At 43.7% G+C, this 18652-nt stretch overlaps 1 long non-coding RNA gene across 1 annotated transcript; it reads left to right on the top strand.

Annotated features, from left to right (window-relative positions):
- The first annotated feature begins 13380 nt into the window (after positions 1–13380).
- Positions 13381–16882, top strand: LOC120966370 (uncharacterized). Its single transcript, XR_005759890.2, has 2 exons — positions 13381–14037; positions 16554–16882. It is a non-coding gene; the product is annotated as an uncharacterized lncRNA (long non-coding RNA).
- The last annotated feature ends 1770 nt before the right edge of the window (positions 16883–18652 follow it).

The following is an 18652-nucleotide window of genomic DNA, read 5'->3' on the forward strand; positions in this document are numbered from 1 at the left end:
CTTCCGCTCGCGATCTACAAGGGTATGTAGATGCACTCCTTCCCTCTCGTTGCTAGTAAACTCCATAGATGGATCTTGGTGATGCGTAGAAAAATTTAAATTTCTGCTACGATCCCCAATAGTGGCATCATGAGCCAGGCCTATGCGTAGTTTCTATGCACGAGTAGAACACAAAGCAGTTGTGGGCGTAGATGTTGTCAATTTTTCTTGCCACTACTAGTCTTATCTTGTTTCGGCGGCATCGTGGGATGAAGCGGCCCGGACCGACCTTACACGTACGCTTACGTGAGACAGGTTCCACCAACTGACATGCACTAGTTGCATAAGGTGGCTAGCGGGTGTCTGTCTCTCCCACTTTAGTCGGAACAGATTTGATGAAAAGGGTCCTTATGAAGGGTAAATAGAAATTGGCATATCATGTTGTGGTTTTACGTAGGTAAGAAACGTTCTTGCTAGAAACCTATAGAAGCCACGTAAAAACATGCAACAACAATTAGAGGACGTCTAACTTGTTTTTGCAGCATGTGCCTTGTGATGTGATATGGCCAAAAGGATGTGATGAATGAGATATATGTGATCTATGAGATTGATCATGTTCTTGTAATAGGAATCACGACTTGCATGTCGATGAGTATGACAACCGGCAGGAGCCATAGGAGTTGTCTTTATTTTTGTATGACCTGCGTGTCATTGAATAACACCATGTAAATTACTTTACTTTATTGCTAAACACGTTAGCCATAGAAGTAGAAGTAATCGTTGGCGTGAAAACTTCATGAAGACACGATGATGGAGATCATGGTGTCATGCCGGTGACGAAGATGATCATGGCGCCCCGAAGATGGAGATCAAAAGGAGCAAAATGATATTGGCCATATCATGTCACTATTTGATTGCATGTGATGTTTATCATGTTTTACATCTTATTTGCTTAGAACGACGGTAGTAAGTAAGATGATCCCTTATAATAATTTCAAAAAAGTGTTCCCCCTAACTGTGCACCGTTGTGAAGGCTCGTTGTTTCGAAGCACCACGTGATGATCGGGTGTGATAGATTCTAACGTTCGCATACAACGGGTGTTGACGAGCCTAGCATGTACAGACATGGCCTCGGAACACACGCAATACACTTAGGCTGACTTGACGAGCCTAGAATGTACAGACATGGCCTCGGAACACGGAAGACCGAAAGGTCGAGCATGAGTCGTATAGAAGATACGATCAACATGAAGATGTTCACCGATGTTGACAAGTCCGTCTCACGTGATGATCGGACATGGCCTAGTTAACTCGGATCATGTTTCACTTAGATGACTAGAGGGATGTCTATCTAAGTGGGAGTTCATTGAATAATTTGATTAGATGAACTTAATTATCATGAACTTAGTCTAAAATCTTTACAATATGTCTTGTAGATCAAATGGCCCATGTTGCTCTCAACTTCAACGTGTTCCTAGAGAAAACCAAGCTGAAAGATGATGGCAGCAACTATACGGACTGGGTCCGGAACCTGAGGATCATCCTCATAGCTGCCAAGAAAGATTATGTCCTAGAAGCACCGCTAGGTGACGCACCCATCCCAGAGAACCAAGACGTTATGAACGCTTGGCAGCAGCGTGCTGATGATTACTCCCTCGTTCAGTGTGGCATGCTTTACAGCTTAGAACCGGGGCTCCAAAAGCGTTTTGAGCAACACGGAGCATATGAGATGTTCGAAGAGCAGAAAATGGTTTTCCAAGCTCATGCCCGGTTCGAGAGATATGAAGTCTCCGACAAGTTCTTCAGTTGTAAGATGGAGGAAAACAGTTCTGTCAGTGAGCACATACTCAAAATGTCTGGGTTGCACAACTGCTTGACTCAGCTGGGAGTTAATCTCCCGGATGACGCGGTCATTGACAGAATCCTTCAGTCGCTTCCACCGAGCTACAAGAGCTTTGTGATGAACTTCTTCAATATGCAGGGGATGGAAAAGACCATTCCTGAGGTATATTCAATGCTGAAATCAGCGGAGGTGGAGATCAGAAAGGAACATCGAGTGTTGATGGTGAATAAAACCACTAAGTTCAAGAAAGGCAAGGGTAAGAAGAACTTCAAGAAGGACGGAAAGGGAGTTGCCGCGCCCGGTATGCCAGTTGCCGGGAAGAAGCCGAAGAATGGACCCAAGCCTGAGACTGAGTGCTTTTATTGCAAGGGAAGTGGTCACTGGAAGCGGAACTGCCCCAAATACTTAGCGGACAAGAAGGCGGCAACACCAAAGGTATATGTGATATACATGTAATTGATGTGTACCTTACCAGTACTCGTAGTAGCTCCTGGGTATTTGATACCGGTACTGTTGCTCATACTTGTAACTCAAAACAGGAGCTGCGGAATAAACGGAGACTGGCGAAGGACGAGGTGACGATGCGCGTCGGGAATGGTTCCAAGGTCGATGTGATCGCCGTCGTCACGCTACCTCTACATTTACCTACGGGATTAGTTTTAAACCTCAATAATTGTTATTTAGTGCCAGCTTTGAGCATGAACATTGTATCAGGATCTCGTCTAATTCGAGATGGATACTCATTTAAATCCGAGAATAATCGTTGTTCTATTTATATGAGAGATATGTTTTATGGTCATGCCCCGCTGGTCAATGGTTTATTCTTGATGAATCTCAAACGTGATGTTACACATATTCATAGTGTGAATACCAAAAGATGTAAAGTTGATAACGATAGTCCCACATACTTGTGGCACTGCCGTCTTGGTCACATTGGTGTCAAACGCATGAAGAAGCTCCATGCAGATGGACTTTTGGAGTCTCTTGATTACGAATCATTTGACACGTGCGAACCATGCCTCATGGGTAAGATGACCAAGACTCCGTTCTCCGGAACAATGGAGCGAGCAACCAACTTATTGGAAATCATACATACTGATGTGTGCGGTCCAATGAGTGTTGAGGCTCGCGGTGGCTATCGTTATGTTCTCACTCTCACTGATGACTTGAGTAGATATGGGCATGTCTACCTAATGAAACACAAGTCTGAGACCTTTGAAAAGTTCAAGGAATTTTAGAATGAGGTTGAGAATCAACGTGAAAGGAAAATAAAGTTCTTACGATCAGATCGTGGAGGAGAATATTTGAGTCACGAATTTGGCACACACTTAAGGAAATGTGGAATCGTTTCACAACTAACGCCGCCTGGAACACCTCAGCGAAATGGTGTGTCCGAACGTCGTTATTGCACTCTATTGGATATGGTGCGATCTATGATGTCTCTTACCGATCTACCGCTCTCATTTTGGGGCTATGCTTTAGAGATTGCCGCATTCACTTTAAATAGGGCTCCGTCGAAATCCGTTGAGACGACACCGTATGAATTATGGTTTGGGAAGAAACCTAAGCTGTCGTTTCTAAAAGTTTGGGGATGCGATGCTTATGTCAAGAAACTTCAACCTGAAAAGCTCGAACCCAAGTCGGAGAAATGCGTCTTCATAGGATACCCCAAGGAAACTATTGGGTATACCTTCTACCTCAGATCCGAAGGCAAGATCTTTGTTGCCAAGAACGGGTCCTTTCTGGAGAAAGAGTTTCTCTCGAAAGAAATAAGTAGGAGGAAAGTGGAACTTGATGAGGTGAGAGTCACCCCTTCCGAACCGGAAAGTAGCGCAACGCGGGAAGATGTTCCTGTGGTGCCTACACCGACTGGGGAGGAAGTTAATGATGATGATCATGAAGCTTCGGATCAAGTTACTGCTGAACTTTGTAGGTCCACAAGGACACGTTCCGCACCAGAGTGGTACGGCAACCCTGTCCTGGAAATCATGTTGTTAGACAACGGTGAACCTTCGAACTATGAAGAAGCGATGGCGGGCCCGGATTCCAACAATTGGCTTGAAGCCATGCAATCCGAGATAGGATCCATGTATGAAAACGAAGTATGGACTTTGACTGACTTGCCCGATGATCGGCGAGCCATAGAAAATAAATGGATATTTAAGAAGAAGACAGACGCGGATGGTAATGTGACCATCTATAAGGCTCGACTTGTCGCTAAGGGTTATCGACAAGTTCAAGGGGTTGACTACGATGAGACTTTCTCACCCGTAGCGAAGCTGAAGTCTGTCCGAATCATGTTAGCAATTGCCGCATTCTATGATTTTGAGATTTGGCAAATGGACGTCAAAACGGTATTCCTTAACGGCTTTCTTAAGGAAGAATTGTATATGATGCAGCCGGAAGGTTTTGTCGATCCTAAGAATGCTAACAAGATATGCAAGCTCCAGCGCTCCATCTATGGGCTGGTGCAAGCATCTCGGAGTTGGAACATTCGATTTGATGAGATGATCAAAGCGTTTGGGTTTACACAGACTTATGGAGAAGCCTGTGTTTACAAGAAAGTGAGTGGGAGCTCTGTAGCATTTCTCTTATTATATGTGGATGACATACTATTGATGGGAAATGATATAGAATTCTTGGAAAGTATAAAGTCCTACTTGAATAAGTGTTTTTCAATGAAGGATCTTGGAGAAGCGCTTATATATTAGGCATCAAGATCTATAGAGATAGATTAAGACGCCTCATTGGTCTTTCATAGAGTACGTACCTTGACAAGATATTGAAGAAGCTCAATATGGATCAGTCCAAGAAGGGGTTCTTGCCTGTATTGCAAGGTGTGAAATTGAGCACGGCTCAATGCCCGACCACGATAGAAGATAGAGAAAAGATGAGTGTCATCCCCTATGCCTCGGCCATAGGGTCTATTATGTATGCCATGTTGTGTACCAGACCTGATGTAAACCTTGCCGTAAGTTTGGTAGGAGGTACCAAAGTAATCCTAGCATGGAACACTTGACAGCGGTCAAGAATGTCCTGAAGTACCTGAAAAGGACTAAGGATATGTTTCTCGTATATGGAGGTGACGAAGATCTCGTCGTAAAGGGTTACGTCGACGCTAGCTTCGACACAGATCTGGATGACTCTAAGTCACAAACCGGATACGTGTACATTTTGAATGGAGGGGTAGCAAGCTGGTGCAGTTGCAAGCAAAGCGTTCTGGCGGGATCTACATGTGAAGCGGAGTACATCGCGGCCTCAGAGGCAGCACAGGAAGCAATATGGATAAAGGAGTTCATTACCGACCTAGGGGTGATTCCCAATGCGTCGGGCCCGATGACTCTCTTCTGTGACAAAACTGGAACTATTGCCCTTGCCAAGGAGCCCAGGTTTCACAGGAAGACCAGGCATATCAAGCGTCGCTTCAACTCCATTCGTGAAAGTGTTCAAAATGGAGACATAGATATTTGTAAAGTGCATACAGACCTGAATGTAGCAGATCCGTTGACTAAACCTCTCCCTAGAGCAAAACATGATCAACACCAGAACTCTATGGGTGTTCGATTCATCACAATGTAACTAGATTATTGACTCTAGTGCAAGTGGGAGACTGTTGGAAATATGCCCTAGAGGCAATAATAAAATGGTTATTATTATATTTCCTTGTTCATGATAATTGTCTATTGTTCATGCTATAATTGTGTTATCCGGAAATCGTAATACATGTGTGAATACATAGACCACAACATGTCCCTAGTGAGCCTCTAGTTGACTAGCTCGTTGATGCACAGATAGTCATGGTTTCCTGACTATGGACATTGGATGTCATTAATAACGGGATCACATCATTAGGAGGATGATGTGATGGACAAGACCCAATCGTAAGCATAGCACAAAGATCATGTAGTTCGTTTGCTAGAGCTTTTCCAATTGTCAAGTATCTTTTCCTTAGAACATGAGATCGTGTAACTCCCGGATGCCGTAAGAGTGCTTTGGGTGTACCAAACATCACAACGTAACTGGGTGACTATAAAGGTGCACTACAGGTATCTCTGAAAGTGTCTGTTGGGTTGACACGGATCGAGACTGGGATTTGTCACTCCGTATGATGGAGAGGTATCTCTGGGCCCACTCGGTAATGCATCATCATAATGAGCTCAAAGTGACCAAGTGGTTGGTCACGGGATCATGCATTACGGTACGAGTAAAGTGACTTGCCGGTAACGAGATTGAACAAGGTATTGGGATACCGATGATCGAATCTCGGGCAAGTAATGTACCGATTGACAAAGGGAATTGTATACGGGATTGATTGAATCCTCGACATCGTGGTTCATCCGATGAGATCATCGAGGAACATGTGGGAGCCAACATGGGTATCCAGATCCCGCTGTTGGTTATTGACCGGAGAGTCGTCTCGGTCATGTCTGCATGTCTCCCGAACCCGTAGGGTCTACACACTTAAGGTTCGGTGACGCTAGGGTTGTAGAGATATTAGTATGCGGAAACCCGAAAGTTGTTCGGAGTCCCGGATGAGATCCCGGACGTCACGAGGAGTTCCGGAATGGTCCAGAGGTATAGAATTATATATAGGAAGTCCAGTTTCGGCCACCGGGAAAGTTTCGGGGGTCACCGGTATTGTACCGGGACCACCGGAACGGTCCCGGGGGTCCATCGGGTGGGGCCACCTATCCCAGAGGGCCCCATGGGCTGAAGTGGGAGGGGAACCAGCCCCTCGTGGGCTGGTGCGCCCGCCTTGGGCCTCCCCTGCGCCTAGGGTTGGAAACCCTGGGGGTGGGGGGCGCCCCACTTGACTTGCGTGTCAAGTTCCCCCCTTGGCCGCCGCCCCCCATAGATGGTATCTCCAGGGGGCCGGCGCCCCCCAAGACCCCTATAAATAGGGGGGAGGGAGGGCAGCCGTACCACAGCCCCTGGCGCCTCCCTCTCCCTCCCGTGACACCTCTCCCTCTCGCTGTGCTTGGCGAAGCCCTTCCGAGATCCCCGCTACTTCCACCACCACGCCGTCGTGCTGCTGGATCTCCATCAACCTCTCCTTCCCCCTTGCTGGATCAAGAAGGAGGAGACGTCGCTGCTCCGTACGTGTGTTGAACGCGGAGGTGCCGTCCGTTCGGCGCTCGGTCATCGGTGATTTCGATCACGACGAGTACGACTCCATCAACCCCGTTCACTTGAACGCTTCCGCTCGCGATCTACAAGGGTATGTAGATGCACTCCTTCCCTCTCGTTGCTAGTAAACTCCATAGATGGATCTTGGTGATGCGTAGAAAATTTTAAATTTCTGCTATGATCCCCAACAGAGGCCACGCTCAAGTCCCTCGCACCTACACAAACAAATAAAAACCTCGCAACCAACACAATAAAGGGGTTTTCAATCCCTTCGCGGTCACTTAGGAAAGTGCGTTCTGATAGATATGATAAGATAATATTTTTGGTATTTTTATAATAAAGATGCAAAGTAAAATAAAAGGCAATAAAAATAGCTAAGTGTTGGAAGATTAATATGATGGAAAATAGACCCGGGGGGCATAGGTTTCACTAGTGGCTTCTGTCAAGAGCATAAGTATTACGGTGGGTGAACAAATTACTGTTGAGCAATTGATAGAATTGAGCATAGTTATGAGAATATCTAGGTATGATCATGTATATAGGCATCACGTCCGTGACAAGTAGACCAACTCCTGCCTGCATCTACTACTATTACTCCACACATCGACCGCTATCCAGCATGCATCTAGAGTATTAAGTTCAAAAGGACAAAGTAATGCTTTAAGTAAGATGACATGATGTAGAGGGATAAACTCATGCAATATGATATAAACCCCATCTTGTTATCCTCGATGGCAACAATACAATACGTGCCTTGCTGCCCCTGCTATCACTGGGAAAGGACACCACAAGATTGAACCCAAAGCTAAGCACTTCTCCCATTGCAAGAAAGATAAATCTAGTAGGCCAAACCAAACTGATAATTCGAAGAGACTTGCAAAGATAACCAATCATACATAAAAGAATTCAGAGAAGATTCAAATATTGTTCATAGATAAACTTGATCATAAACCCACAATTCATCGGTCTCAACAAACACACCGCAAAAGAAGATTACATCGAATAGATCTCCACGAGAATCGTGGAGAACTTTGTATTGAGATCCAAAGAGAGAGAAGAAGCCATCTAGCTAATAACTATGGCCCCGAAGGTCTGAGGTAAACTACTCACACATCATCGGAGAGGCTATGGTGTTGATGTAGAAGCCCTCCGTGATCAATGCCCCCTCCGGCAGGACGCCGAAAAAGGCCCCAAGATGGGATCTCACGGGTACAGAAGGTTGCGGCGGTGGAATTAGGTTTTCGTGGATGCTTCTGTTGGTTTGGGGGTACGTAGGTATATATAGGAGGAAGAAGTACGTCGGTGGAGCAACATGGGCCCCACGAGGGTGGAGGGCGCGCCCAGAGGGGTAGGCGCGCCCCCTGCCTCGTGATCTCCTGGTTGATTTCTTGACGTAGACTCCAAGTCCTCTGGATCATGTTTGTTCCGAAAATCACGTTCCCGAAGGTTTCATTCCGTTTGGACTCCGTTTGATATTCTATTTCTACGAAACTCCGAAATAGGCAAAAAACAACAATTTGGGCTGGTCCTCCGGTTAATAGGTTAGTCCCAAAAATAATATAAAAGTGTATAACAAAGCCCATTAATCATCCAAAACAGAATATAATATAGCATAAAGCAATCAAAAATTATAGATACGTTGGAGACGTATCAGAGGTCGCCATCACTTCAACTATCGTATACCCGGACTGGGCAAGCGTCCTGATCTTGCTCAGGAGTTGGCGAACTTCCGCACTATCTTCCTCCTCGGGGCTCCGAGGGCGCCAGCTGTGGCGCTTTTTCAGAGGAACACTTGCAAACTCGGGGAGATCTCTCCGGACTGGATCTGGAAGTACGACGTCATCAATGTAAAACCACTCAGAGGTCCACTCTTCGGAAGCTTTCTTCGGTGTGCCGGATAGGTATCCGGTCTCAGCAATACGCCATATTTTGGCCCCGCCCACTTCAAATATCGATCCCTCGTGGTTGCGCGGGAAAAAACAAAACAACTTTCTCCATAGATCAAAATGGGCCTCACAACCCAGGAATTGTTCGCATAAAGAGACATAACCCGCAATGTGCAGAATGGAGGCTGGGGTAAAATTGTGCAGCTGGAGGCCATAATACTCTAGAAACCCTTGGAGGAATGGGTGAATTGTAAATCCGACGCCCCTCAGCAGATAGGGGACGAAGCCCACTCATTCCCCCGCAGATGGATTGGGGAAATCCTCCGCCTGGGTTTTGCCGTTGAAGGAGGCCAACCCTGTTCGAACAGGGACCAGATCCGCAGGGGGAGAAATCCCTGCATTTGCAACTTCGCCAATTGATTGTGGGACACAGAGCACCTCTCCCACTCACCTTTCTCTGGGTCGGAACGGGGGGAGGAGCTGGGAATGGTAGCCATATTGGAATGGTCTTTCCTGGCAATCTCTGAGGATTTTCTCCACGTAGTGCCGAATGGATCTGGGACCCAATCTCTTTAAATAGACATTCTTTCTTGCATGGCCAGTGTGTTATTTGCAAAAAATACCCCGACTGTCCGCTCTCGCCCGACACATGGAAATTGAAGTCATCGATGCACAGAAGCCGAGGGGTGCAGCATTGAATTAAAAGTCGAATACATTACTTTGAAGCCGTCGGAGGGGGAACCCACCTTGCAATGCCAAAGACAATCTGCGCGCCGAACACCTCGTCATTAAAGCCTGGTTCGGGGGCATCCGAGGGAGTCATGGACTAAGGGGTCCTCGGGCGTCCGGCCTGTTCGCCATGGGCCGGACTGATGGGCTGTGAAGATACACAGACCGAAGACTGCACCCGTGTCCGGATAGGACTCTCCTTCGCGTGGAAGGCAAGCTTGGCGACCGAATATGTAGATTCCTTTCTTTGTAACCGACCTTGGGTAACCCTAGATCCTCCCGGTGTCTATATAAACCAGAGGACTTAGTCCGGAGAGGGGGAGATACTCATTACCATAGTCATACAAGCTAGGCTCTTAGGGTTTAGCCATTACGATCTCGTGGTAGATCAACTCTTGTAATACTCATATTCATCAAGATCAATCAAGCAGTAGGGTATTACCTCCATAGAGAGGGCCCGGACCTGGGTAAACATCGTGTCCCCTGTCTCCTGTTACCATCGACCTTAGATGCACAGTTCGGGACCCCTACCCGAGATCCACCGGTTTTGAGACCGACACAGCCCCTCGCCGGAGCTGCGCCCGCCACCTCCCTCGACCCCGCTATGGCCGGCAATGAGCTCGGTCGGGACCACCCCGTCCCAATCTGGCACGTCCACCCCAGAACCCCGAACCAAACGCGCCCTGGGGGCCCTGGATCTCGCCGTCCCGATCCGCGTCATCCACTTTCCCCGAGGTCAAATTCTTTCCCAGAATTTTAGCATGATGTGTGCATGTTTGAATTGCTATAACTTTGTGCATGCAGCTCCATTTTGCTTGTATGATATGTCAAATTGTTCACCTCCTGATGCTCTACATGGTGGTCTAGTTTGCTTGCATGTTACTGTTCATCTTGATGCCTTAATCCTCGTTGCGAAAGTGCTAAATGTTACAACCTGCTGAAAACTGCTATAAGTTGCCTATTTGTCTTTTTCATAACATTTTGTGTGATTTTCTTTTGAGCATCATGCCAACATGTTTTAGAAGCATAATAATGCTATCTTTGTAGTGGTGCAATCCATTCTTCATGATATTCCATGTGTTGATTAAAACAAGCTTGCAAAGTGGGGTACTTGTTGTTGCTGATTTTAGTGACCTTGTGATTTCTGCTGTCTGAACCTGCTACATTATATTGCCATGTTAACTTGATGATACTAGTAAATCTTGTTATGCTCTATCAATCCATGCCCTTGTTTGCAATTATGGCCTGCTGTAGCTTATCATTACCATGCTCTAAAATTGATAAATAATGTTTCTGTCAGCCTGTTATCAGTAAGTTCAGTTTTTCCATGTGAATACCTAGTGTTATATGCATCCTATGACCATGTTCTGGCCATGAGTAGCTGCAAAAATATGCCTTCGTGCTATTGGGTACATTCACTTGCCACGATATGCTTTATGTTCAGTTAACAAAGCTTGCAAACATGTCTACTTGTCGCTGTTTCTGTCATGTCCAGTAAATTCCAGTCTGTGAATCTGTTATCATTTGCATTTTTTCCATGATGATTTGAGCATGTTCTATTGGTTTTTAGCAGTAGCTCAGTGATCTGTTTTATAGTGCTCTACCTGTGCATGCTTACCATGCCCTTGGATGCCATGAAATATTCCTGTTGCATATACTTTTGTTGTCTCAAACTATGCATCATGAATCTGTTTTCAGCCTTCTGTTTTTCACCAAGTCTGAGAATCTGTTATGACTTGCAATCTTGTCTTGATGAATGCCATTGATCTAGGGGTTATATGGAGATTATTAATATCATGTTTTGCCATGTATAACCTGGAATTTAATTCCGTGCTTTTGGTTTCTATGATATTGCATTGTAGCATCATCGTTTCATGCCTCCAACATGTCAACATGTTATTCCTGCTCACATGTATGCCCTGTTTTCACAAAGTCATAACCTGTGTTATAAAGTTGCATTTTGCTTTGATAATGTTGGATTGATTTTGACGCCTATGAACCTGAATCTTGATGATAACTGAGGCATGCAATTTGTACTTTAAGTGCATATCATGTTTGTGCTCATATGTTTCCTTTACCATGTTGTTTCCTTGATTGAAAAGTGCCTAGTGGCTGTTTGGGGCAGTTTGTGTTTGAAATTTGCTTCGTGTGTATATGTTGAACCGTTGCTCCGTTTTGAGCGTGCTCTATAAATCTTGCTTGGTTTGGCATGTAGTTTCATATTACCTTGTTGCATCCATGTTCTGGAGTGATTGTGATTATGTTTTGCCTGCATTTGCACCACTACCATGTTTAACTTGTTTTGCTCATATCTTCTAGGCCGTAGCTCCGAATTAAATGAACTTTATATGTAACTTGATTAGAAAAGCGTGTATATTATCATGGTGCACTTCAACTTGCTATTTAAAAACTTCAACATAATGTGTTATTAAGATCTGGACCAATGTCGAAATTTGCGTATGAGGACTTACCGGAGTTGTTGTATGTTGTTTCTATCCTCATTTAAACGTGCTTTGATGTGTTGTTCTTGTATGCATCATCTCTTGCCATGAGTGGCATCATGTAGCCTTGTCATGCATCATACTTGGTTGAGCATCATGTCATGTTTATGTGTTGCGTGTTTACCATGTTTTTTGCTTCTTTCCGGTTGTGCTCCTTCTCGATAGTTCTGGTAACGTTGCGATTGTGAGGATTCGTTCGACTATGTGGGTTCGTCTTCTTCATGGGCTTGATCTTCTTTCTAGCGGGATTTTAGCAAGATGACCATCACCTTGGATCTCACTACTATCTTTGCTATGCTAGTTGTCTCGATTCTATTGCTATGTCGCGCTACCCAGCACTTGTTTATCAAGGCTCTCAAATTGCCATGTCAGCCTCTAATCTTTTTTTCCACCATCCTAGCAAACCGTTGTTTGGCTACGTTACCGCTCTACTCAGCCCCTCTTATAGCGTTGCTAGTTGTAGGTTGTTCCATTTTGGGACATGGATTTCTTGGGATATCACAATATCTCTTATTTAATCAATGCATCTATATACTTGGTAAAGGGTGGAAGGCTCGGCCTTTTGCCTGGTGTTTTGTTCCACTCTTACCGCCCTAGTTTCCGTCATACCGGTGTTATGTTCCTTGATCTTGCGTCCCTAACACGGTGAGGGTTTCTGGGCCCCTCTTGAAAGTTCGCTTTGAGTAAAACTCTTCTAGCAAGGCCCAACATTGGTTTTACCATTTGCCTAACTAGCAAAGTGGCCCGCTCGATGTGCGGGCTAGAATTCTTTGAAGTTTAATAATTAAAACAAATTATTTTATTTGTGTAAAGAAAATTTGGAACCAAGTGTGATGACATTTATAATCATTTGTCATTATTATCGTTTGTTTGTCAAGGATGATCGTAAACATGATTTTACCCTTAGACATTTGTTTGGTATTTTATTCATGATAAGATGAGAATAATTTCTCTTTCATTTTTTGGAAATATTGGGTGAAGACTTTCTCATCGAATTCTTTGGGAGCACCTCCCCAGCCCGTGGGTTTGCCGGATGTGGCCGTAGGATCTTGTTGATAGTTTGTACCGACTTGACATGAAATTGTACTTTCATATGCATACTTCAAATATCAATGATTGGTACAGGTTTAATATGTTTTCTTTATGATCATGTAATATATATTTAATTTGTTCAGAACATTTTGCTGCATAGAAAATTAGACTATAATTTAGTATTTAGTCTGAGCGCACTTATGTGAACTCCACCTGTTTTTAGGGGTGTACAATACTGTACGCAATCAATGTTTAATAGTAGGAAATTTTGGTTTTTTCTAGAAAAAATGATTTTTTTTTCTGGTGGAAGCCCAAGTGGGTGTTTCAAGTGTAGACAGCGTGCACGCATTGTTTCTGGTGGAAGCCCAATAAGATCACTTCTCTCGCACATACACATCACACACCTCATAGTCTCACCATTCCTTAAAAAAATTAGTCTCACCGCTCAAGAAAAAAATTAGTCTGACACGGTGCTCTTGCCTGATCCCCTTTTCATCTTGTTCTATCCCCTCTATACAAATTTTGTTCCACCCGAGTGCTGCGGATTTAATTCCCAACACCACCTCAGTTTCCCCTCTTGATTCCTTGCCGTGACCTTGCTCTTACACAACTGCACGCACGGGGTGGCCATCTCGTGTGCCTAATTTGGCTCCCTGTACGCCTCCTCGATCTGCTAGGCCGAACGGCGATGGAGGGTTAGCAGGGCTCGATGAGAAACTGCGCAATGAAGGAGGCGAGCTTGTCGATCTTGAAGTGCCGCGGTCGTCGGCGTCCTGGGAGGTGACGCGGGCGCTGATTTCGTCTCGCACATCCAGCTTGAATCCACCTCAATTGTGAGGATGCTGGCGGCGTGTCTTCCATCGCATCGTGGCCGTCCCGGAGCGAGGCGCCCCGGCAGGTCATCTTCATCCTACTTCGGCGGCTCATTTTTCACCTGCAGGTCCCCCCTTCTTCCTTTCCAGCCTATCTCATACTCGTATATTTTTTTCTGGTTTCATATAATGTACATTAAGGTACGACTTGTTAGTGAAATATGTAAATCTATTTATGCCCCATACACTTTTTCCGTACTTGGGAGTGGCATCTGAAGTGTTAGGCCCCTTGTCCCCATTCATATTTAAAAAAATTAAGAAATTAATAAGTTCATTTGTAATTAGGTATAGTTTTACTATTTTCCAAAGATAGTATTAATTTTAATAAGTGAACATGAAAATGGGTGCTATTGCATTTTACATATAAGCTATGACGATCTATGGATGTTGTCGCTATTGACTTGTACAATAGAATAAGGTTTAAATATTAGATAATATATAGAGTCGACAATTGGTATTATTGTGCTATTTCGATCGAATGTTCATGCATGTTTCCAATACTTCTAGGAGTAGTAGATCATATTTGTTCTGCCATCTCATGTTAGCATAGAAAATCCAATTTTATTTTTAGGATAGCTCGCACTGTACTAATTTTCCATCTACTTATGGTTATCCTTGTTATTAGTTCATTTTCTATAGAAAAGAAAATAGCAGGTCTGATCAAGTCAGCATGTTATTAACTGCAAGTGTTTTGAGTACCCCCTTTCTCTTATGTATCTCATGAACTATGTGGAACACTCGGACAAAAATATCAGGTTTTTCTGATGCAGCTTGGCCTACTTCCTGTAGCATAGACTGTATCTCCGGCCAAGCTGCGTTCAACATGAATGTCACAAATAGGTATGCGTATCCAGCCCACTGACATATTGGCATAACATCTTGGTAGTTTTGTGCTTTGTATCTTGGGCTATCTATGAAGCTGGATGGCACATGGCAGTAGTATTCTCTTTCATACCTGCTCACCTCTTGTATCTTCTCTTTCTATTGCCTCTTGCAAGCCAGCATATAATTTCGTTCTTAGGTTTCCTTGGTGTCTTTTGATCCAGTCCAGTTTGTACTGCAAAATGCATGCAAGGGCATCCACACTGAACTATAGTTTAAGCTTTTGACACACAAGGAAGTGTTTTGATTGATTAGTATGGTGTTGTATATGACTCTCATAGTATTCCAAAATTGTTACATGCTTTCTCTTGCATTTTGCACCTTACCTTAATATGTAATGTATATTTCCTCTATATCTTCTGTGTAGGGTAATAATAATGGATACTACATAGCGAATTATGAATGGTTCTTTGATATTCTTCTCCGCCTTATCTCTTTGTACTGAACAATGATATGACATCCTTTTCTATTCCCTATTGTATCATTCACAATCAAGCCTGCAAGTTTGGTTGCCATTCTGAGTGTTTTTGCTAGTCTATTATCTCTATCCAACATATTTTTAAGGCCCTCGACAGTATGACGATTGGTTGACTCCCTTGTGTATTCTGATGCTGACGCGTTAATCCTATTTTTACCTCATTTGTAGGGTCATAGGTGCATAACTGCGCTGTGTCTTTTTATTTTTACCTTCAGGTAGTAGTGTTCCTATTTTGTGGTAATTTTAGCCATTCATTCCAAATACATAAGGTCCATGACCATTGTTTATTTTTATGTCTACCTTTCCTCCCGTTGATATGAAAGCGAACATGGACTTGTACAATCTGAATTTTTTCATGTCGTTTTTCCACCTATTTCCATTGTGTTTCCTTAGCAATTTGGTGTTATCCAGCGGCTCTCTCAATAGTGGCAAGTCAACCTTGCCTGTTGGTAGCATAATCTGAAAGATGGCATGTTCTCGCTCTACCTGAAGTTCTTTCTTCGTACCAGAAAATTGCATCACATCACTCAGTTGCAACTTGGGTTTCTTACGTTCCAATTTTCCATATCTGCCCTCTCCAATGTCCTGTTCAAGTTTCCTAATTCAGCATCAATTTAAAATTCATACTGTCTAGTTGTTCTTGTTGGTACTGAAACAAACTTGATAGAACTTACATATTTGGTGGTTTGTTCTCTATCCTTGTTTTTTCTGTCATACACTTTGTGTTATTTTTAGTTGTTTACACGCCCCTAAAAGAAATACCAGGTTCTTGAATGTCCAAATTGTAGATCTTGATTGAACTTCCTTGATACTTACCTCTTAGTCATACCAGCCTGACTGATTATTGATTTTGTTTTTGTCACTGGTTCTGGATTGTTCTTTCTTTGTATTTTTCTTTTCCTATATAGTCTTACATCTCTAGCTATCTCTGTTGTATTACTTGCCCTGCATAAGCATAAATACCATAGTAGAAATAAGAGATTTTTTAGGTGTGCATTGTACTGTCGTTTCTGTTCTTGCTGTTGGGAAAAGATTGAACTGTAAGAATAAGATAAGATTGTAATCTAGGATGCAAAGTTGATGTGCAATAACCACCGAACAATCACAAAGGGAACTTAGGACATGACAGAAAAGCTTATTTGATTATGTTGTCATACCTTTTGTTTCTGTTGGTGCTTTTGAGAAAAGATTAAACTATATGTCATTTCTACATGATCTGTGCAGATGGTACTTACTGGAGGCTCGCTCGGCCGATGGCGCAATTGAGGATATTGGGGGAACTTGCTTGTGAGAGTTCCTTTTCTTCTTTGAGGGAAAGCCATCATGGTGGTATATATTCATTTGGAGTAACTGTAATAGCAACATGATGATGGGTACAAGTCTAACCTATCATGAGTTTATCTATGGAATCATGAGATTGATTGTGAGATTGGTGTAAAGAATATGTGATAGGTCGTAAGATTGATCGTGAGATTAGTGTATATGGTATTGGAAACAAAAACAAAAGAGAATACATGCAAATGATCAGTGCAGGGTTGGATTGTTTGGGAGAAGCGATTAACATACCTATCATCGCTTTGGCTGTTGCTCATGCTGTATATTGTTGTGTGAGCCACCTTGGACGGGCGATATGTGCCTGCCAGTCCTATTTGCTTGAGTAAAAAAAGACCTGAGATAGGAGGAAAGACGTAGGGGTGGAAGCCTAGATTGCTGACCTGAGAGGAGGAAGCATGTATACGTGGAAGCCTGGATCGTTCGTGTGGTATTTTGCCAAGGCAATGTCGGTGAAGATGATTTAGGCAAGCTAGGGTTCCTGAGCGTAGGTTTCTTCTGATTTTGTTAGATCGCTTCTTCTGTTCGTAAGTTGGCCTCGGTAGGTTAAGATTTTTTAAAGGAAAAAATGGTAGACATGAGGGAAGTTTTTTTCCCACCATATCTTATAACATAATGGCAATGGTGGGTAATTTTAAAGTCAAATCTAATCTAATGGGCATATTTTTCTGGACTATTAAATTAATGGTTAGATGTATCTAATTTTTGTGGTAATTTCTAGAGTAATTTCTTTTTTCTGGTTAGCACGTAAAGTACTTTTTATATATAATAGATAACAACTAAAACTTGCATAGGGACCGGCTAGCACCCGAGCTCTTTTAATCAACCCCCGGCCAGTGCTCCTCATGAGTGTTGGTCCAAAACAGAGCCACTTGCGGTGCCACCCCTTCACCTGGGGTTTTTGGTTGCCGTACGTAGTGTTCATCCTATCGTGGCCTGAGATGAGATACGCGCGGCTACAATCAGGGTGTCGGAACGTCGGGATGTCTTGCTGGTTTGGTTTTACCATTGTCGAAATGTCTTGTGCACCGGGATCCCGAGTCTGATCGGATGTCCCGCGATGGAGGATTGTCTCCACGGATCGTGAGCTTATCATGGGCTAAGTTGGGACACCCCTACATAGTTTAATCTTTCGAGGGCCACTTATTGATCATTAGTAGTTTGCGTCCATTTGTGTTGTTTCTCATCTTACTTTTGATTCATAAGTTAGCCACCATACAATGCTTAGTCGCTTGCTGCAACCTCACCACTTACCCTTTCCTACCCATTAAGCTTTGCTAGTCTTGATACACTTGGTAATGGGATTGCTGAGTCCTCGTGGCTCACAGTTTACTACAACAATAATTGCAGGTACAGGTAATGCAATGATCATGACGTGAGAGCGATGTTTACTTGTTTTAGAGTTCTTCTGCTTCTCCTTCGTTCAGTGGATAGGTTCCTGGTCGGCAGCCTAGGCTAGCACGGTGGATGTCGTTTGAGTTTCCGTTTGTGCTTCATCCGTAGCCGGATGTTGTTCTTATGTATGTTGTTTGATGTATTCTTGTGGCATTTGTATGCCTTTGTATGTATCCCCAACTATTATGTAATGGTACGATGTAATGATATCCACATTGCAAAAGCGTTTCAATATGAGGCTCTATCCTTGGTGGGACCTTCGAGTTCCTCTCGGTTAGGATCACATATTGGGCATGACACCCTCCACCGATGGAAGGCCACGTTGGAGATCAACCTCGAGAGTTCATCATCAGGCTGTACAAACCTCCGTGCAGCAACCTTCGTCTCCCTACTCCATTCGAAGGGAAATGGAGCTTGAATAGCCACACGCTCTGAGGTTGCACATGAGGGGTGATACGTCTCCAACGTATCTATAATTTTTTATTTTTCCATGTTGTTATATTATCAATCTTGGATGTTTTATAATCATTTTATATCATTTTTCGGTACTAATCTATTGACAAGGTGCCAAGTGCCAGTTGCTGTTTTTTGCGTGT

The sequence above is a fragment of the Aegilops tauschii genome, chromosome 6 (genome assembly GCF_002575655.3).
Source record: "Aegilops tauschii subsp. strangulata cultivar AL8/78 chromosome 6, Aet v6.0, whole genome shotgun sequence".
Classification (NCBI taxonomy): Eukaryota; Viridiplantae; Streptophyta; class Magnoliopsida; order Poales; family Poaceae; genus Aegilops; species Aegilops tauschii.